This window comes from Oryx dammah, unplaced genomic scaffold, assembly GCF_014754425.2.
Source record: "Oryx dammah isolate SB20612 unplaced genomic scaffold, SCBI_Odam_1.1 HiC_scaffold_12, whole genome shotgun sequence".
Taxonomy (NCBI): domain Eukaryota; kingdom Metazoa; phylum Chordata; class Mammalia; order Artiodactyla; family Bovidae; genus Oryx; species Oryx dammah.
Window position 1 is genome coordinate 61,038,869 of NW_024070196.1, and position 22,802 is coordinate 61,061,670.

The 22,802-nt window shown below is 43.0% G+C and overlaps 1 protein-coding gene across 3 annotated transcripts in view; it reads right to left on the bottom strand.

Annotated features, from left to right (window-relative positions):
• The window catches only part of RPH3A (rabphilin 3A), a 278,060-nt gene that overhangs the window by 248,587 nt on the left and 6,671 nt on the right, over positions 1–22,802 (bottom strand). For all 3 annotated transcript variants that reach the window (XM_040250835.1, XM_040250832.1, XM_040250831.1), the window contains exon 2: positions 8,300–8,384. The gene's annotated coding sequence lies outside the window, so the exon portion shown is untranslated. The remainder of the gene's footprint in view (positions 1–8,299; positions 8,385–22,802) is intronic.

Below are 22,802 nucleotides of genomic sequence, written 5' to 3' on the forward strand. Positions count from 1 at the left end.
AGACTTGTTTCAGCCCCGAAAATGCACCAAAGGCTGCAGATTAAGAGGCTCCTGGAGTAGTTCCAAATGAATAGCCCACACCCCCCCAAAAAAAAATATTTTGACAGGCGGGGTTGAATTATTCAAAAGACAGTGCTCTTTATTTAAAGCAGAGCGTGGGTTTGCAAAAGGTTGCTTTGTTTTCACTTTATTTCTTCTCTGGAATCTTTATAGTCTGGATTTCACTAATGTTCCAAAAATGTCACACTGCAGAGCGTGGGGAAATGCGGTGGCAACAGTTAAGATTCTGGCCGATGCACCTATATCTGACAAATGCTTCAGCCACTAGCCATATGTACATCCATTTCAATTAAGGAGTAGGAAGGACAGTTATCCTGCTGCAGGCTGCTAATTTCATTGAGGGAACTCTCATTATTTTTTCCTTTTTATCTTCCTTCCTGACTAGAACAATTATGTAAGAGTATTCCTATTTGCTAGAACTACACACTAAAGTTTAAGAAATAATGACCATGATTTCTCTCTAAGATGCTCCAAATAGGATGAGTAAGGATCCAGGCAGGGTTAAAACATTCCCAGAAGAATGGTAGGAACTCCCTGGGGCAGAATTGTTACACCTTTCCCGGGGAAGTAAAAAGTATGTTCAGCTGACCATCTCCAATCGCAGTAGTGGTTACAGGAGTACATTTTTCTAAACCCATAAAACCATGGGACCATGAACCAGTTCTATTATATAAAAATGAAAAGACATCATTACTACTGGTCAATAAAACTGATTAACAAACAAAAAGGTAAGAAAGAAAGAATGTTTGGAATCTGCCTAAACTGATCCCTGGAAGTATTTCTGCTTGCTGAAAAGCTTAACTGCACATCCAATCCAATTGTACATCCATTGAACAAGTATATATTGAGCACCTAGAGAAGACGCTTGAGAGTCCGTTGGAGAGCAAGGAGATCAAATCAGTCAGTCCTAAAGGAAATCAACCCTGAATATACATTGGAAGGACTGATGCCAAAGCTGAAGCTCCAATACTTGGCCACCTGATGCGAAGAGCCAACTCATTGGAAAAGACCCTGTTGCTGGGAAAGATTGAGGGCAAGAGGAAAAGGGGATGACAGAGGATGAGATGGTTGGATGGCATCAGCAACTCAGTGGATGTAAGTTTGAGCAAACTCTGGGAGATAGTGAAGGACAGGAAGCCTGACACCCTATAGTCCATGGGGTCACAAAGAGTTGGACATGACTTAGGGACTGAACAAGATTCAAGGCACTGTTCTAGGCACCAGGGAAGCAGCCATGCTCCCATGCATGAATCAGACGACAAGCGATGTACATTCAAACAGGAAGAGGCTAACTGTAAACAGAAAAGGTATATACACAGAACAGTCTCAGACAAATCTAAGTACCATAAAGACAACCAAATTAGATAAGGGAATGCAGAGGGACTGGGCAAAGGGCTATTTTACATAAATCAGAGAGGGCTTATCAAAGGGAAAGCCATTTGAGACTAGAATGAGGAGAAAAGCCAGAAAGAACAGCAAGTGCAGAGGTCCTGAGGTAGAAACAGAGTGATGATGGGTATGGTGTGGCTGAAGTCAAATGACCCAGGGAAGGGGTTTGCTGCAGAAGGGGGGTGGGGCCCATTGGCTCCAGGTCCACACTGGGAGGTGTGCTAGCTATTCTGTCACGATGGGTACCAAGACCACTAGCCCTCCACGTGGTAGACTTGGATTGGGGGTGATTTTCCGGAAGTTAGTATTGGATTTGCTTTCCATCACCCGGATGCTTCTGAAGAGTAGGATACAAGCTGGCAGACTGGTTTGAGAAGAAAGTTCTATAATCTATTCAATACATATTCCCAGGTACCTATTCTAGACATCATTCTAGAGACTGGGGAATATAGCAGTGAAGAAGGCACAACTAGTCCATAAGCACACAGAGTTCTGCCATTGATGCCAGAAGGTGGCAGGGAAGGGAAGTACCAGAGATGTCAGAGCATTTGACGAGGAGCTCCTAATGCGGACTCGAGGGGATCTGAGGAGGCTTCTCAGAGGAAGTACACTGAAGGATAAGCAGGAATTGGAAGGGGGGAAAGGAATGGCATTCCGGGCAGACAGATTATCATGCGCAGAGGCCCAGAGGTCACAGAGGAAACTGAAGGGACAGCATTATAGCCTGACTGGACCAGAAAATATGAGGGTGGAGCAGTAGGCAAAACCTCATAAATCACACTGAGGAGCTTAGAATTTATCTGAGGGGACACAGAGAGCCACGGAAAAGATGCAAGCCACAGGTCAAGGAGGGAGAGATCAGATCTGCATGTTAGGAAGATCGAGCTGTCTTCAGATGGAGAAAAGAGTAGCAGAAGGTGGAATGACCACAGGAAAAAGGGACTCCAGTAAGAAGGCTGTGAGAGACAGTAGGAGCCTCACCTAGAGAAGCGTCACTGCAGACTGGAGAGAGGAGGATGGATCAGTGAGCCACGGATGAGGTGGATGCAACAGGACTCCTGACTGGGGGAGCTGCAAAGGGGAGAAGAAGAAGTCGAGGATAATAGCCTTGAACTCCTAACATACAGATATGGTGGTACCACTGGATAAGAAACAGTCCTTGAGGGGTTGGAGAAGATGAGACTCACGAAACATCCAGACCTGCACTGTCCCAGTATACTAACTACAGGCCACATGTGGCTTCTGAGTATTCAAAATGTGGCTAAAGTGACTGAAATATGGATTTTTAATGAATTTTAAATCCAAGATTTGATCCAGTTATGAGAAAATTTTGAAGTATGCTGAAGACTTAGTTACATGACTCTACTTTGCCAATTGTAAATTTTATGAAATCTAAATCAAATACTTCAGATGCAAATTTAGCATCCAAACTGCAATATGCTGTAAGTGTAAAATACACACCAGGTTTCAAATACATAGTACAAAAAAAAAGTGTGCTTCTGTTTCATGTTCTCTTTTCAAAGTTTGTGTGCTTAGTCGCTCAGTCGTGTGTCTGACTCTTGGCAACAGTTTGGACTGTAGCCCACCAGGCTCCTCTGCCCATGGAGTTTTCCAGGCAAGAATACTGGAGTGGGTTGCCATTTCCTTCTCCACGGGATCTTCCTGAACCAAGGATCAAACCAGCATTTCTTATGTTTACTTCATTGCAGGCAGATTCTTCACCCACTGAGCCATCAGGGAAGCCCTTTGCAAAGTTTCAGTTCAGTTCAGTCGCTCAGTCGTGTCCGACTCTTTGCGACCCCGTGAATCGCAGCACACCAGGCCTCCCTGTCCATCACCAACTCCCGGAGTTCACTCAGACTCACATCCATCGAGTCAGTGATGCCATCCAGCCATCTCATCCTCTGTTGTCCCCTTCTCTTCCTGCCCCAATCCCTCCCAGCATCAGAGTCTTTTCCAATGAGTCAGTTCTTCGCATGAGGTGGCCAAAGTACTGGAGGTTCAGTTACAGCATCATTCCCTCCAAAGGAATCCCAGGGCTGATCTCCTTCAGAATGGATTGGTTGTATCTCCTTGCAGTCCAAGGGACTCTCAAGAGTCTTCTCCAACACCACAGTTCAAAAGCATCAATTCTTCAGTGCACAGCTTTCTTCACAGTCCAACTCTCACATCCATACATGACTACTGGAAAAACCATAGCCTTGACTAGACGGACCTTTGTTGGAAAAAGTAATATCTCTGCTTTTCAATATACTGTCTAGGTTGGTCGTAACTTTTCTTCCAAGAAGTAAGCGTCTTTTAATTTCATGGCTGCAATCACCATCTACAGTGATTTTGGAGCCCCCCAAAATAAAGTCTAACACTTTTTCCCATGAAGTGATGGGACCAGATGCCATGATCTTTGTTTTCTGAATGTTGAGCTTTAAGCCAACTTTTTCACTCTCCTCTTTCACTTTCATCAAGAGGCTTTTTAGCTCCTCTTCACTTTCTGCCATAAGGGTGGTGTCATCTGCATATCTGAGGTTATCGATATTTCTCCCAGCAATCTTGATTCCAGCTTGTGCTTCTTCCAGTCCAGCGTTTCTCATGATGTACTCTGCATAGAAGTTAAAGAAGCAGGGTGACAATATATAACCTTGATGTATTCCTTTTCCTATTTGGAACCAGTCTGTTGTTCCATGTACAATTCTAACTGTTGCTTCCTGACCTGCATATAGGTTTCTCAAGAGGCAGGTCAGGTGGTCTGGTATTCCCATCTCTTTCAGAATTTTCCAGTTTATTGTGATCCACACAGTCAAAGTCTTTGGCATAGTCAATAAAGCAGAAATAGATGTTTTTCTGGAACTCTTGCTTTTTCGATGATCCAGTGGATGTTGGCAATTTGATCTCTGGTTCCTCTGCCTTTTCTAAAACCAACTTGAACATCTGGAAGTTCACGGTTCTTGTACTGCTGAAGCCTGGCGTGGAGAATTTCAAAGTTTACTGCATGTTTAATATAGAGGCTCAAGCAAGCCCTTGGAAATTAACCATTGCTTGCTTTTCACAAGCAGATTTGCATGTGCCAAGTCTTGAGTCCTACCATCTTAGAAGTCAGTTTCCCCAAATATCCTAATGAGTTAACATCTCAATTGAAAGAAGTCCTCAATTAATGAAATTAAAAAACTAACCTTGAGAACAAAAGTGTTCCCCAAAGCACAATACAGGAATTTGCGAATTTAACGCAATAAATATTTACTAAGAACCTACTGTGGGCAGGATAGTAGTTAAAAGGGTATATTCAGTAACTACTGCTTTGTGACAAACCACCCCAAATCTCTAGTTTCAGCCAATGATGGCCACTAGTGGTAAAGAACCCACCTGCCAATGCAGGAGACACAGAGACACAGGTTCAATGCCCAGGTCAGGAAGATCCTCTGGAGGAGGGAGTGGCGAGCCACTCCAGTATTTTTGCCTGGAGAATCCCATGGACGGGGGAGCCTAGCAGGCTACAGTTCTGGGGGTCGCAAAGAGTCAGGCACAACTCAAGTGACTTAGCATGCACCCACACACATGCAGGTCACCTTATCAAGGATGGGCTCTCCTGGCGGCTCTGCTCCACGTCTCTCAAGCTCGTCGGCCCAGTGGCAGCATCACTTCCTTCTCACTCTTTGTGCCAAAGTGAAATATCTAACTGAACCCAAAGACCAGAGGTGGGGAAATACAAGGTATACCAAAAATTTTAGGGCAGTTTTAAGCTTTAATAACTTTGGGGGTATAAATGTTACCAACTTGTAGAATATAACATGTGAATGTTTAACTTTCTTTTACACTGATTTAGGGTTAAAAATTCCAAATATAATGGCACCCCACTCCAGTACTCTTGCCTGGAAAATCCCATGGACAGAGGAGCCTGGTGGGCTGCAGTCCATGGGGTAGCTAAGAGTCGGACACGACTGAGCGACTTCACTTTCACGCATTGGAGAAGGAAATGGCAACCCACTCCAGTGTTCTTGCCTGGAGAATCCCAGGGACGGGGGAGCCTGGCGGGCTGCCGTCTATGGGGTCGCACAGAGTCGGACACGACTGAAGCGACTTAGCAGCAGCAGCAGCAGGGTTAAAAATTCCAAATATAATACTTTTACTTTCTTGTTTACATCCTTCTCATTGAAGATGGCAAATGTTAACCAAAACAAACTTAGCTACAAGAAAGAACAAAGAATTAAAGTCCATGATACAATTCTACCAGCCAGTGATAGAGATGAGTTTACAAGGAGCTAGCACTCTGGCTGGAGTGGTGGCTGGAGGACAGTGGGCATTGACTGTGGTGCGTGCTTCCAAAAAGTAGGAAGAAACAAATGTAAAATACATTATTATACATTTCGTTTCTAAAAATAAACATGAACCAGGCAGTACACTGTTTCATATGCATCATTTACTCCCCACAACAACACAAAGAAGTAAATATCATTAACCCCATTTTACAGACAATAAGTTTAAAAATTAGAGAGGGGAAGTGACTTTGCCAAGGTAGCACAGTAAGTGATGGAAACCAGATCGATTCCCAGGTCTGTCAGATTCCCAAGCTTGTGCTCAGAACCACTTATCTAGATACTGAGTTCCTGAAATTAAGCATAACAGTGATTCAAAGAACAGAGAGGGAATTGAAAGTCTTCTTGGAAGAGAAATCCTTTGCCTCTGGGTCCTGGTAATCTGAGTGTGATGGTGATAGGTAGAAAAATAGGAAAGGGAAGAAGAGCACAGAAGTTGGAGGGAAGAGAAAGAATCCTAAGAGGGCAAGTTTTTAAATCCCAGGGCATGTGTGGGGAGAAGCAAGTCAACTGTTTTGGCTTCCCAGGAAAGTTAAGATTCTGGGCTGAGCAGCTGGTACTCAATGCAGTGGGCAATAGGGAAGCACTGAAGGTTTTAGAGCAGGAGGGTGACTTCAGATCAAACTGCCTTTCTGTTAGCCATAAAATGAAGCACATGCTGAGCAAAGAATAGTGTATTTAAGAGACAAGAGATCAGGCCAAAATCACAGCTAGGCATTTGTAGGGGAGAAGAAATTAGAAAGAGGATTCAGAAAGAATAGTTTGCTGGTGTTTGCAGAGCCCTGCTTGGAATCCGTTATTCATCAGCTCTAGTGAGGACAGGGAAAGCTTCCCTCAGGGGGCTGCAGAAATTCCTGCAAACCCATCAGACATTCACATTTAGGTAGATGATTAAAAATCACTTTTTCTAACTGAGTGCCTCTTTTTCTTTTTCTCATGCTATTTAGCATGTCTTCCAATTAACATAAAACTGCATTAGCCAGTTCCTTGAGCCAATGGGAGGGGAAACAAATCATTGCAAGCTTTTCAATATGCCCTCCTAGACTGCAAAGGAAAAGAAAAGGTAATTATGTACATAAGTATGTTGCTCAATCTCTGCATGTGAAAAAACAACCCCTTTGGCTTCTATTAATTCTGTGCAACTATTATCTAAAATTACTACAGCAAGCAAAGGCAAGCAGGATATAATGAATAGATTTTTTTAGTAAATAGTATGGGTTTGCTGTATAGACAATCTGAAGGTGTTAATTGTTAAGAGATGGAAGGAACCTCAGGAATTACACAATTGAAGCCACTCATTTTAGAAGTGAAGGTAGTGTGAGAGGCCAAGGAATTTCTCCAAGTCATGCAGCAAGTTGAGATCTTGGTATACAGAGAAGTGGCTTTATAAGGGCAAGTGTGTTCAGAAATGTAAGGTGCCTTTGAGTGTTGACTACCTTGCAGTCGCTAAGCTAAGCATTTTTATGTATCATCTAATCCTTGTAACAGTCCAATGAAGTAGGTATTGCTTTTAATCCCCATTTTACAGATGAGAAAACCAAGATTCAAAGAAATAAAGTTGCTTGCCTGAGGACCTACATCTAGTAAATGGTAAAGCTGGAATCTGAACCCAAGTTTAACACAAACCTATGCTCTTTTCACAAGAGTAAATGCAAATTAGAATATTAACTCTGAAACGGATCAGAATACCACCCACAAATATGCTACTTTGACATAAGAACTATCTCAAGCTGAATGCAACTGAAGAAATGGCACACACAGGAAGGACTCTCTACCCTCCTCTTTCTGTCTAAAAAAAAGGCATAAGTTTTCCTTGTAAAAGTGAGATGTTTCCACATATGGAAGTGTCCTCTTCTCCCCTACCAAGTAAAGAACCACTTTTATCATTAGAGATTACTTGAGTCTAGTCTGCATAACAAACCTTAATAAGCCTTTGTCTACCATATATTGCCTATCACCTTCCTCCAATTTACCACCCTTATGGAACCCAAATCCCCTTTTTCTTTGACTAGTCACTTCTCCACAATTTATCACTCTTTGCTAAGATGGCATAAAAACCCCTGAATTTAAACTTTTCTTTGGGTCTTCACTTCTGTGAAGCCCTTGTACACATAAAAATATTAATATGAATAAAGTCTGTTTGTCTTTTCTTCAGTTATCTGGCACTTGTATTTAATTGCAGTCCTGCAAGACATAACTTAAGAGAGGAGAAGAAAAGTTTTCCCTCCCCTTACAGTTCCAAGACCACAGACTCCTATGGCTCTGTCTACTGTCACACCTCGGAGAAAGGCAGAGGAGTGGCCTGGAGGCAAGAAGGAGTCAGCGCCAAGCAGGTACCAAGAGAACAAAGGTACACAGATAAGTGGTGGCTCAACATAGCTTATCCAGGGAGATTGTATCACTTACCTCCATCCTATTAATGGGTTTTTTGTGAGAATCAGGTGATATGCTGTGTATAAATGACCTTTGAAAACTCTGAAGAGTTATACAAAGGATAAGTTAAATAGACCTTTATAATTATCATGATTTCATCCAAAACTTACCCACAACGTCAATGATCTTCAAGACGAAGAATCCGGAATAGACGAAGAAAGCTTTCAGAGCACTCCAAGATGTTATAAATGCCACCTGATGAAAAAGAAACCCCAAATAGTCACTCAGAGTCTACTGACTCTCAATGGACACACAACTCACACTAAAAGTTACCAGGTTTCCCAATTTTACAAGAGACTCAAAATTCCAGTTTAGAATAAGAAGGATGTTGCTTAGATGCGATAGATGATAGTTAGGCAGATAGAAAGGGGAAAGCTTTAAAAGCAAATAAAGAGGCTTGCAGTCTGGGGCAAATAAGCATAAGGGAAACAGCTTTCCATTCCTCAGTCAGGGAGAAATCACAGTACAATGAAAAGAAAAAGTGTGTGGAACCATCTAGAACTATGGTTGCATCTAACCTCTATCACTTACAAACCCTATGAACTTCGGCAAGTTGACGGCACTTCCCTGAGTTGGTAGTTCTAAAAAAAGTACAAATTATTTAATACTTCCACCTTCAAGAGGTGTAGAGCCTAATTCTCCTCTCCTAACAAACAGAATAAAGCAGAATTGACCATGTTCACCTACAGAGACCAAGTCTTAAAAGGTATTACGGCTTCCATTGTGGTCTCTGTCTCTCCTGGATCATTCCATGCTGTGAAGTCATGTGGGTAGCTTATGGAAAGATCCATGAGGCAAGGAACTGAGGCTTCTGGCCAAAAACCATGTGAATGGAAGTAAATTTTTCAGCCCCGTCACATCTTCAGAGATTACAGTCTCTGCCACCCTCTGATTGCAACCTCATGAAATTCTCAGCCAGAATCACCCAAGCTGCTCCTGAAACACTGATTCCTCAGAAACTATGGAAGATCATAAATGTTTGTTGTTTAAAGCTGTTCATTTGTTATACAGTGGTCGATAATGAATACATACTGAGCCAGTTTCTCCATCTATCAAATGGGACTAATAACAGATAATAGGGAACATAAATAGGAATGTGTAAGATATTTAGCAGATGCCTGGCATGTGGTCCTTGGTGAATACCTTTTAGCTTCTTTCCCACCTGCCCCTCAAACACACCTGAGAGTATAACTTTGGAGAGGGTGCATAACTGAATTTTATATCATAGGGGAAAAGTTAAATTGTTTCCCTACCCTCTTTTAGAAAGCAAAACAGTTTTTAAAAGGGGGGTGATTCTTGGAGTGAAAATGAAAGTGAAGTCACTCAGTCATATCCAGCTCTTCGCCATCACATGGACTGTAGCCTACCAGGCTCCTCCATGCATGGGATTTTCCAGACAAGAGTACTGAGGTGGGTTGCCATTTCCTCCTCCAGGGGATCTTCCCAACCCAGGGATTGAACCTGGGTCACCCACATTGCAGACAGATGCTTTACTGTCTGACCCACCAGGGAAGCATTTCTTGGAATGACTGTCATTAAAATCACCCTCAGTAAGATAGAAAAGTTTTAACGACACATTAGCAAATAGAAACACAGTCCTTGATCTACCAGATATCAGCTTGGCCACTTTACCAGCTGTGTTCCCTTGGAAAAATCACTTAACCTCTCTGAACCTTGTGTTCTGCATATAAATATAGATGACCTCGGGGGTGTATGTTTCAGCCACCTGGAAAATGTACTTATTTATTGATAGAACTTCTCCTACCTTGGGGTTCCAGATGAAAGGGTCAGCTGTCGAGAAGGCCAGAGCTGACGACTTGGCAAATGTTGCTCCTTCAGTCATCCACAACCAACAGACACACACACATATATACAACTAGGCAGCATGCTGGAGGGTGAGGAGCAGTATATTGCATTCTCTTTTCACTTCAAGACTGCTTCTGGTATGCATTTTAATAAAACTTCTCTTACAAAGAAGTTGGGATTGGAGTAGAGGAGCCCCACCTATGATGACTTGTCTCAGTCCTGCCAGATAAGGTTGGTCCCATTTCTGCAGTAGTAAGTATACCTCCTGCCATCTCGTCCTCACACCCACCCCCAAAAGAGCCAGCGGATATCTGGGAGTGCTTGGAGGTGAACAGAATGAAGCCAGGGAAGTGAAAGATAACGAAAACACAGGTGGAGAAAGCAAAAAAAGTGCTCCTTTAACATGCAAATTGAGAACCTGGCTGCCAGGAAGCTCTGTTTTGAGCCAAGTGGGCTGGGGGTTTTGTTAGTGAGACACTAAGAAGAAATGGAGGTGGGGGGAGAGAAGCTTTGGGTTCAGGAAGATTAAAGAATCTTTAATGGTTTGTAGGGGTGGCGGAATTTTAAGAATACAGAGGGGGTCCCTACATTCCTATCCTCGTGGCTGGGGTGCAATTTTTAAAAATTACTGTTACCCACTTGAGCTGTATGTTCAAGGTGTGAAATGAAAACATCTCCTGCCGTTATCAATAAACAAGAAATGTCACAGCCATCAGATGCAAATTTGTTGTTCAGTCACCCAGTCAGGTCTGACTCTTTGTGACCCCATGGACTGCAGCACCCCAGGCGTCCCTGTCCCTCACCATCTCCCGGAGTTTGCCCAAGTTCTCGTTCATTGCATTAGTGATGTCGTCCAGCCATCTCATCCGCTGATGCCCTCTTCTCCTTCTGCCCTCAATCTTCCCAGCATCAGGGATTTTTTCCAATGAATCATCTGTTCACATCAGATAACCAAAATACTGAAGCTTCAGCTTCAGCATCAGTCCTTCCAGTGAACATTCAGGGTTGATCCCCCTTAAGATTGTCTGGTTTGATCTCCTTGCTGTCCACGGGACTTCCGGGAGTCTTCTCCAACACCACAGTTCAAAGGCATCAATTCTTTGGTGTTCTCCCTTCTTTACAGTCCAGCTCTCACAACTGTACGTGACCACTAGGAAAACCATAGCCTTGACTGTACGGACCTTTGTCGGCAGAGAAATATCTCTGCTTTTCAACACACTGCCTAGGTTTGTCATGGCTTTCCTGCCAAGAAGCAATCGTCTTCTGATTTCACGACTGCAGTCTCTGTCTACAGTGATTTTGGAGCCCAAGAAGAGGAAATCTGTCACTGCTTTCAACTTTTCCCCTTCTATTTGCCAAATGTGAATGAGGGCTCTCAAAACTTCAATTCAATGGATGCTGCCACCCTCCACAGTGATTGCAGAGGAACTGGGAGAATTTGAGAAGCAAGGTAAGCAAGGTAAACAAGGAAACAGGATGGGCCCCAGATAGCTGAGCACAGATGAAGGGAATGGATGAAGGGTGAGCCCAGAGGCTTGCGTCTTCCTATACACAGAACGCTAAATTCCTAAACTGATACCTGATCTTCAATGTTCAGCTGCCTGCTCCCTTTGTTGCAAACTTGTATAGAGCCTGACTTTCCCTCCTGCCTCCTTGGAGCAGTTTTCTCAGAGCTACTGAGATGGTGTCTCCCAGGTTCGGAGTCCTAAACGTTCCCACCAAATAAAATAACTACCTTTAGCTTGTGACTATATTTTTTATTCGACAAAGGACATAAAAGATAACAAATGCCTCCAACAGCAGATTAAGAAATAAGCATCCTGGGCTCCCTAGCGGCTTAGTGGTAAAGAATCTGCCTGCCAATACAGGAGATATAGGTTCGATTCCTGGTCCGGGAAGATCTCACGTGCTATGGAGGAACTAAGCCCATGCACCACAGCTACTGAGCCTGAGCTCTAGAACCTGGAAGCTGCTGCTACGGAGCCCACGTGCCTTGGAGCCTGTGCTCTGCAACAAGAGAAGCCACCACAATGAGAAGCCCACGCGCCACAACTAGAGAAAAGCCTGCATGGCAATGAAGACACAACACAGCCAAAAATAAATATTTTTTTAAAAAAGAAATAAACATCCCAGGATATCTGAAGGCTTATGTGTGCCCCCTCCTCAACCATACCCCCCACCAGCTCCGCTGAGGGAATCTCTGCTGTGAAGTTGGTGTTTTCGGTCTCATGTGTCTCTATACTTTTACTCTCCATGTGTATAATGTGTATCCCTGACTATTCAATTGCTTTGCGTAGTTTTAAACTTTATAGAAATAATATTCCATATGCATTTAGGGGCAACTTGCTTTTATTGCTCTCGACATTATGTTTTTTGGAGGATTCACTCACATTGCTTCATAAAGCCCGAGCTCATTCATTTTCAGTGGCATGAATCTAATGTATATACCCACTTTCCTGTTGATAAGGGGCTAATTTACATCCCCACTCCCAAATACACGGTGAAGAAAAGATTATAAAGGGAAACAGATTTAAACATTGAAGGCGTCTGTTTGTCAGAGTGTTGCCACATGAAACGAGCCAAACGCTTTTCATATCTACCTCAGAGGGCTTCCATCAGGATTGAGGAACATGAGGATAACAAAAGTGAACATTAATCAAGTGCTTATGGAGTGCTCGGCTTCAGGCAAAAAAGTTTTGCATCGATAGTGCATTTAACCTTTAGCGCAACTTTGTTGATGGAGCCGCTCCTGTCATCCCATTTTACAGATGAGGACACTGAGGCTCAGAGAAAAGGGAAGTGACTTGCCTGAAGACAAACTGCTTGGAGGAGGCAAGAGTGGCACTTGAACTAAGGTTTCTATGAGAATGCTTCACTCTAGACGCCATGCTAGAAAAGAGCTCAGGGCAGAGTCTGGCACAGACCAAGCCATTCAATCAATGGTAGTTGCTGTTATTAGTAATAATGAACCATTTTTGAGCCAGGCAGGATCATCAGAACTGGCATTAATTATTCAGCTCACCTGGGGAGAGTGACTTGCAGTGGAGCCTGTATTTAAACTAAGAGGAGGGAAATAGATGGCAGAGTAGATCTACCTTTCCCATAATCTGATTCTAATTATACCCCCAGGGAGTGCCCTAAATCCATAAACACTGGGAAGCTGCACCACTGTGATTCAAAATCTGTGTTATGCAATCTTTTTCTCTAGGTTCACAGCTCAGGGTGAAGAAATTATGCACTTATTGGAGCCGCAAAGTACAATTCTGAATCCTCCAAGTGTATTAACTCACTCAGGCCTCACAGCAACCAAGGAACTTTTGTCATCCCATGGGACACCCAGAAGCTAAGGATCAGGAGATCAAGCCATAATCTAAAGCCACTGAGTTAGTGACTGTGGTATAATACCAAATATACGTTTGGTCCCTGTCCTTGGTTGCTTACACAGAGCTCCCACAACTCTTGTCATTTCCTAAATGACAGGATGCTGTGTGCTTAGTCACTCAGTCGTGTCTGACACTCTGTGACGCTCCGGACTGCAGCCCGCCAGGCTCCTCTCTCCATAGGACTTTCCAGGCAAGAATACTGGAGTGGGTTGCCATTACCTCCTCCAGGGGATCTTCCCGACCCAGGAACTGAACCCGTGCCAACTGTCTCCTGCATTGCAGGCAATTCTTTACCCACTGAGCCATCTAGGAAACCCCCAACAGAGTGCTAGGAGCATCTTTTGTTACAGTAGTTGGTCTTAGTCCCCTGTTCTTGACACAAGAGCTTCTAAGACCCTTGGATCTCTGGAGTGATAAGCGTATTTTTATGCTGATGAGATGACAAGTTGATGGGAGCCCCTAGAGAGTTTCAGGATGGAAGCTGGTTATGGAAAGATCGAGACATAATTAGAGGGTTGGAACTTGCAGCCCCAAACCCCTCCCAACCTCCAGGAAGGGAATAAGGGCTAGAGTTGTCAGTTAATCATCAAAAGCCAATGATTTAATCAATCGTGTCTGTGATGTGGAATGTGGACTGTGGACTGCGTTAGTCGCTCAGTTGCGTCCTAATCTTTGTGACCCCACGAACTGTAGCCTGCCAGGCTTCTCTGTCCATGGAATGCTCCAGGATTCTGGAGCGGATTGCCATTCCCTTCTCCAGAGGAACTTCCCAACCCAGGGATCAAACCCTAGTCTCCTGCCTCTTTACTGTTTGAACTACAGGGAAGTCTGTGATGGGGTCTCCATAAAAACCCTGAACAGCAGGGTTCAGAGAGCTTCTCCTCCCCATGCTAGAAAGGTGGCACACCCCAACTCTACTGGGGCAGATGCCTCTTCAACTGGCTGTTCCATCAACTAGTTGAGGTATATTACAATGGGTACAGTGTTTCACGAAAGGCAACACATATCAATTTCAATTATACAAAGCAGAATTCCTAGAACCAGAGATAAAGGTGGTTACCAGGGGCTGGGGTGGATGTGGGAGTGGGGAATGAGTTATTAGCCAAAGGATATAAAGTTTCAGTTATAAGATAAGTAAGTTCTGGGGATCTAATATACAGCATGATGATTTTAATTAATACTATATTGTCTACTTGAAATTTGCTAAAAGAGTAGATCTTTTATTTAAGAATTTTTATTTTAATTTATTTCTTTATATTTTGGCCTCCTGTGAGGCATGTAGGATCTTAGTTCCCTGACCAGGGAACAAACCCACATCCCTGTGGTGGAAGCACAAAGTCTTAACCACTGGACCACCAGGAAAGTGCCAAGAGTAGATCTAAAGTGTTTTCATTACCAACAACAGCAAAAACAAAAAGGTAACTATATGAGTTTATGGATGTGTTAATTACTTTGATTGCAGTAATCATTTCACAGTGTATACACATATTAAATCATCACACTGTAGACCTTAAAGTCACATTGAACAACCTAAGTATATGCAATTTTTACTATACAATGTATACAAAATACACATTTTTTTGTATATACAATGGATATAGAGTATATATAATGTACACAAAATGTACAATATAACTCAGTAAAGCTAGGTGGAAAATAAAATTCAATTTTTTCTTTAATTTTATGATTTTCTTTTCATATTTCAGAGGCCACTTTTTTTTTAGTGTGCAAATATTGCCACAGGCCTTTGTAAGACTCATAAGCTCCTAGCACTGATATCACAATACCAGATGGATAAACCAGATCTCATCTCAGATACGTGAATAGAAAGTCAACTTTCTCTTATTACACAGACACCATGACTCGCTTTTGTCTTCCTCCATGTTGGCCCTTCTAATGTGTCAAAGCCCACGTGGTGGGCAATATGGAAAGATGCTGGCAGCAGAGCACCAGGAAGACAGAGGATTAATGGCTGCCCCACCCCCACTCCCCGGAACAAAGAGGCTAATTGCTGGCATCTAAAACATCTGATGGGAAGATGTTACACATCTATGTTACCAATTAACCTCACCTCTAAGAAACTGTCATCGCTGCAAATACTAGAAAACGACTATCATCCTAATTACAAGGACTGTACAGAGGCCAGGGTTAGGCAAGGAGGTTTCTAGATTCACCTCCTCCTGGTTAGTTTCCTATTCTGTTTGGCATCCTTGCAACACATTACACTTGGGTTCCAATTCCTCCTTAAAGCTTTCCCCATGTAAATCATTTTTACTGAGCACTTATTATATGCCAGGCACCACGCTAAGTACATTCTCCTCCTCCTCCCACCCACTTCACTTATTCATGGTCCCTGGCTGGTAAGATCTCTTAAGTTTCCAAACTTGATCTAGGTTTCTCTACGGAATTCAATTCTGGCCATGTACTCCCCCAGAGGAGCTGTCTCTCTTGACTCACACCATCCAAACTCACAAAAGACCAATGTATAAATCAAGAGGGCCAACGTACTGACTGCTGTTGAGACTCAGAAGTGCTTAGGGAAGAAAAGTTCATTTTCTTCACCAAGCACATTTTCTTCCTGTTACAAACCTGTACCAGAAAACATAGTATACACTACTGCTGTCCCTCTCACTATCCCTTGCACACTGATGTGACAACTTCTGTCAATACCTATGATTCTTTACCAGGTCTTTCTCTGGCTGCTGAAGCCTGCTAAGCCAGTGTGCAGAGTGCATCAGGAGTAGCCCTTCAATGATGACTGGTGTGAGCGAAGGACATGTTCTTCCTCACCCACACAGCTTTGCAAACCATGAGGAACTGTGAAGCACGTGCTATACAGCCTCCCAGTTGCCCTCAGCAAGATGCTACTGCTTACTGCCCTTCTCTGTCTCAGTTCCCTGCCCGACTAGTGCTTCGTGGAATCACCTGTCAGATAAACTCCTTGCACTGAAACCCTGTCTCAGGGTCTGCTTTTGGGGGGACCCAGCTTCCCAGGTGGTGCTAGCAGTAAAGAATCCGCCTGCCAAAATGCAGAAGATGCAAGAGACACGGGTTTGATCCCTGGGTCGGGAAGATCCCCTGGAGGAGGAAATGGCAACCCACTCCAGTATTCTTGCCTGGAAAATTCCATGGGGAGAAGAGCCTGGTGGGCTACAGTCCGTGGGCAAAGAGCCAGACATCACTGAACAACTAAGCACAACTCTGCACAAGCCTCATAACCTTGAGGCCCTGCATTCTAGGCATCTGCCAATGTATAAACAGGCTCTTTTGCTTACTAGTCTAGGAACGCTCTTGTGGACAGTTCTGGGCACATACACTGACCTGTCTGGAGGCCCTGGACTCAATTCTACAGATCCTCAGTTAACACAGCCTCTCTTCAGAAGACAACCCAATTGATCAGCTTTTTGTGCTTTTAATTACAATCCCCATTCAGGAACCTTCTGACATAGGTAGGAAGGGTTCTAGGCTCTCCTAAATAATCAATCACACACATACCCCCATCCGGGCTTCCCTGATAGCTCAGTTGGTAAAGAATCTGCCCGCAATGCGGGAGACCTGGATTTGATCCCTGGGTTGGGAAGATCCCCAGGAGAAGGGAAAGGCTACCCTCTCCAGTATTCCAGCCTGGAGAATTTCATGGACTGTATAGTCCATAGGGTCGCAAAGAGTCGGACACAACTGAGCAACTTCAAAGCTTTAGGATGGTCATTTACTTTTTTCTTATAACAGATTCTTAAATACATTAAAAAACAGTCCCATTTTTATAGTAATTAAAACGTGACAAATAAAGACCCTCTTTAACACCACCTTTCTCCAGGAATCTCAGTCCCCTTTTCCTCTCCCCGTAGTCAGTTTGCTATATACATTTCCAGTCTTTTCCTATGAGTTTACACAGATATATTAAGTCATGGAAATATATGGGTGAGGTTAACATAAATGGTTGAACTGCTCCAATATCTGAGCAAGCATAGTTGGCTTGCTCAGATACCGGGGCAAAGAGGGAAAGGGTGGGGAGAAAGCTGTTGGTGGTCAAACATCAAATACAGACTCCGACTCTTTATTATACTTGATTTATGTCAACTTGGGTAAGCACTTCGCTGCATAAACCACATATCCTCTATATCAACAGACAGTCGCTAATCAATTTACCTTCGCCTCTGACTTTAGCACATCATATCAGGTTAAACTTGTTTCTGCTCCTGACTCCATTCCCCCATATGAAAAACTGTTAAGGAAACCAACCTAGTGAGAGATATATCTAAGTTAATCACTCATCTTTTGCTGAGTAATTATTTTATATAGGAACTATTCCGAGAACTTTTGCCTTAGTTAACTCTTTGCCATATAACAATTCTCTGAATTAATGGTTTTTATTATCCCTATTCTATCGGGGAGGAAACTGACATATAGAGGGGTAAAATGATTTGATTTGCATAGCCAGTAAGCGGCAGACATAGGACTCAAAGCCAGGCTGTTCAGATCTAGAGCCCAAGTTCTTAATCACTATGCTGAAATGTGGACTCCTTCAGGAGAGTGGCAAATACATGGTCCCATGTATTTGTATTTGTGCAACTCCAAGACCACATAGAATACAATGTGAATGATATCCTCTAGAGTTGTGAAACAAATTGGGTCTTGTGTGCACCTAAGAATGCCTGGCATATAGTAAGTGCTCAACAAACATTGGTGACTTAATTAATAACTTTACATATAACAGTAAAAACAAAGCAGCATTATATTATCCATGAGGATATAAAAACCAATACAATAAAATCAGCTAAAGAGCTCCAACTCACACATTGAACATTATCTCAACATCCATATCAATAGCCGCTGAGGAGAAATTGCCCTCTACTCATTAGAATGAGAGCACCAGGAAGGCAGAAACTGGAAGAATAAATGGATGGATAGGTGGACGGATGGATGAATGAATGAGTGGATGAATGTTTGTGGATTATTGGGTGAATGGTGGGGTATATGGATGGATGAACGATTGCATGAATGAATGGATGGATGACAATAGAATAAACAGGTGGGTGGGGTGGGTAGATAGGTGACATGAGCAGTTAAAATCATGAACTCTTTAGTTAGACTGCCTGGGTTCATAGCCTAACTCTGTAAATTATTCCAGGAATAAATATGGAATTAAAGAGCCTGGAAAGCAACCCAAAATTAGACTCCGAGAAGGAATCGACTAGGTGAATGAAATAATAATCAAACACCAGAGCCAAAAGGAACTGATTTAATCAAACATCTACCTTGTCCTACTGGAAACACTGGGATTCGGAGAGAGAAAACTACTTGTCCAAGATAACACAGTTGATTAGTGGCAGTAAGGACACAAGTTCAAACTTTCTGACTCTCTTTTATTCAACAAAAATACACTGAGTACCTACTATGCTCCAGGCAGTGTACTAGATGCTGGAGATATCACACTGAGCAAAACAGACACAGGAACTATTCTTAGGGCAGTTAAAGTCTAATGAGAAGTTATGTGGGATAATGCTATATGGGAGGAGTACCAGGATTTGGGGGATCATATAACAGTGAGAAGGCAATGGCACCCACTCCAGTACTCTTGCCTGGAAAATCCCATGGATGGCAGAGCCTGGTGGGCTGCAGTCCATGGGGTTGCTAAGAGTCAGACACGACTGAGCGACTTCCCTTTCACTTTTCACTTTCATGCATTGGAGAAGGAAATGGCAACCCACTCCGGTGTTCTTGCCTGGAAAATCCCAGAGATGGGAGAGCCTAGTGAGCTTCCATCTATGGGGTCGCACAGAGTTGGACACGACTCAAGCAACTTAGCAGCAGCATAACAGTGAGAAGCACTCTAACCTGGTGATCAGGGAAGACTTCCTTGAGGAGGCATTATAGTTAAGACCTAGAGACAATTGAAAAGATGGATAGGAAGCATCCTGGCAGAACTATGTATTAAATAGCTCTATGACCCTGAGCAAACTACCTAATTTCCCTGGACCTCATTTTTCTCATTTTTAAATGTGGAAAATAAATAACAAAATAGATAGCATTCAATAAATGTTAGTTCTCAACCACCTGAGAAGTTCCCTTACTCATTATTTCTAATAGAGAATGTGTCAGTCAGCTTAGGCTAGGTTATGCTGCAGTAACAAATACACTAAAGCCGCAGTGCTTTATATGATAAAAATTTACTCTCCCTAGCACAGAGTCTGCTGTGGTTCCAGGTAGCTCAGAAATCCAGGCAAAAACAGTACTCAGATTCCACATTTTCAACATGAGGCCTTCACAATTCACACAGCAGGAAAAAAGTACCCGGAGCACTCATAACCATTCCTATGCCTAAGCCTGGAGGTGACTCACACTCTCTGCTGATAGACCATTGGCCAGAACTAGTCTCAAGGCTCCACTTAAGTGCAAAGGGACCAAGAATGCAGCCGAGAACATGGGCTGCCTGATGAGCATTACTGTCTCTGCCACAGCGGGGATACACACAAGGACATAATTCCAATTCCAATATGTGCCAGCAAGGGTCTGACTGTGGATGGGCTGGCCAAGGCTCCTGAATTAAGACTTCAGAAGTCAGCAGACACACGTATAAAACCACAGAGAAAAAAGAAATAAATGACTGTCCATCACAGAACTGTTCTCAAAAGCAGGGTAGGAATCTTGAGAGTTATCCATCCCTGTAGCCTGGCCGCAACCAAGCAATGATTTCATTTCTAAGCACAAATCACTAAAAAACAATGCAGAGCACAGAAATTCAGCCACACAATTCCCACACCACCTGTAAAAACAGCCTGACATGGCACAATGCCCAGGATTTATTTACTGGGTCCTGTTCTGAGTAAAAAGCTCAGCATATCATGGCCTGTGCCTAACCAGTACCTGGGTTCAGCTCAGATCCAGTAAGAATCAACAGAGGCCTCATAGGAGACAGATGGTCTCACAGGACTGGGACCAATAAGGAGACACTGACCAATTTAAAGGGGCAGTTGCTCCTCAATACCACTTAAGCATTACTACTTGGGATTATTTTTAAATTTCTAAGAGAAGTTGGAGATCTGGATTTTTCTGTGAGATCTGTTTGATTTTTGTAAAGTGGGAATTAAATAAAGTTATTAAGTTGAACAAAACACATCTGCTGTCCAGATTCATCCAGTGGGGCTGCAATGGAACAGGCCTGCTGTGAAGCCAGACTCCAGTTCTCTCTATTCAGACTCTGAAAAAAGTGTAGCCTGGAGCCTTCAGAAAATGAGTCATCCCACCATCAGTAGCGTTAAGAGAGAAAAGCTGCCATCAACCAGTATGACATCAGTTAGGGAGTGGTTATGTAAATTAAGTTGCCCAATGAAATATTATGTACCCATTAAAGATGTTGTTCATGAAGACAGGAAGGACAGACAGACATGCATAGGCAGAAAATGCTAACAGAAAAGCATACAAACCTGTTATTATGTACAATAAAAATAATCTGCATATCAAAACTGTATAGCAAAAAAAGATGAAAAGAAATGCACCAAAATGTTCATGGCAGTTCTTTGGGTGTTAGAATTATGGGGAGTTTTCATTTGTTCTTTTTATTTCTCCTCAAATCATTTAACGAGTTTGTCCTTTTCATAACAGGAGGGAAATACATATTAAAAATTAAGCATTTGTTGGTGTGTGCATGAAAGAATTTTAGACCTTGGAAAAAATGTTAGAGGTCATCAAGTTCAAAACTTCTGACTCAACAGAAGAGGAAACTGAAGCCCAGAGAGGTTGAATAACTTTCCCATGGTCACACAGCAGCAAAGCCAGAATTAAACTCAGCTATCTTGATGTCAGTCTGGGTTCAGGTATAGCAGGCTACTGACCCAGACATAACATAGAGGAAAGGAAAATTAAAAAGGAAAAGGAAGGCAGGAGGAAGGGAGCAGGGGAGGAAAAATCTTAAAACTTCCCAAGCTACCTATCTTTTTTTCCTAAACATTTCACATTATCTCTAGACCTGCCCGTTTCCATAAAGGCTGACGATCTTAATTTTGCCAAGACTCTGCAAAACATTTCCTCTCTGTAATATTACTCAAGGGAGGAAAACTTGCAGGAAGTAACCAAAGAACAATTTTTACCTTCTAACTTAATTACTGCTACTTTCTTCTATTAGGGAGCTCACCAAGAATTGATATTTAAATGTTCCCCCCTCTAAGGTGGTGTGTAATGAGTGGACACAGAATTAAGAAAAGTTAATTTTGCATGTCAGTGTAATTCCTGTGGGAGAATACACTTCTATAATTTACCTCCCTGATCCATTAGTGCTTTGACGGTTTTAGGAATTTAATATTTTAGTCACATCTCACATCTTGCAAACCAATCTGCACAAATTTGCTAATAAAAAGACTATCTTGCTAAAAGTTAGCAAGCCAGCTAACTTCCCCCTGCCGCTGTGATATACAAAATATAGAAATTATGTTAGCTAAGCCCTGGATTAGGGCTTCCCTGATAGCTCCGTTGGTAAAGAATCTGCCTGCAACTCAGGTGACCCCGGTTCGATTCCCAGGTCTGGAAGACCCCCTGGAGAAGGGATAGGCTATCCCTTGGAGAAGGGATATCCCCTGGAAATGAGATAGCCATGAAATTAAAAGAGGCTTACTCCTTGAAAGAAAAGCTATGACCAACCTAGACAGCATATTAAAAAGCAGGGACATTATTTTGCCAACAAAGGTCCATCTAGTCAAAGCTATGGTTCTTCTAGTAGTCATTTATGGATATGAGAATTGGACTATGAAGAAAGCTGAGTGCCAAAAAACTGATGCTTTTGAACTGTGGTGTTGGAGAAGACCCTTGAGTGTCCCTTGGACTGCAAGGAGATCCAACCAGTCTATCCTAAAGGAAATCAGTCCTGAATACCCATTGGAAGGACTGATACTAAAGCTGAAACTGCAATATTTTGACCACCTGATGTGAAGAACTGACTCATTGGAAAAGACCCTGATGCTGGGAAAGATGGAAGGCAGGAGGAAAAAATGACAACAGAGGATGAAATAGTGACGTGGCATCACTGACTCAATGGACATGAGTTTGAGCAAGCTCCAGGAGTTGGTGATGGACAGGGAAGTCTAGCGTACCATAGTCCACGGTGGGGGTCACAAAGAGTGGACACGACTGAGCGACTGAACTGAACTGAAGCGCTTGATTAAAAACGGCCTCATATGGAGGGGACTCTTCCTAAAGTCATAGCTTGTTGAAAAAAGCTGGGGGGGGCGCTAACAGGAAAGATGGGGTGTTAGGGATGGGGTAAGGAAGCCAGGGGAGACAGAAAGAGGCAGAGAGATACCCTGGTGGTCCAGTGGTTAGGACTAGATGCTTTCAGTGCTGGGGCCATGGGTTTGATCCCTAGTAGGGAAACTAAGATCCCACAGGTTGTAGGGTGTGGTCAAAAAAAAAGAGGAGAGACAGAAAGAGT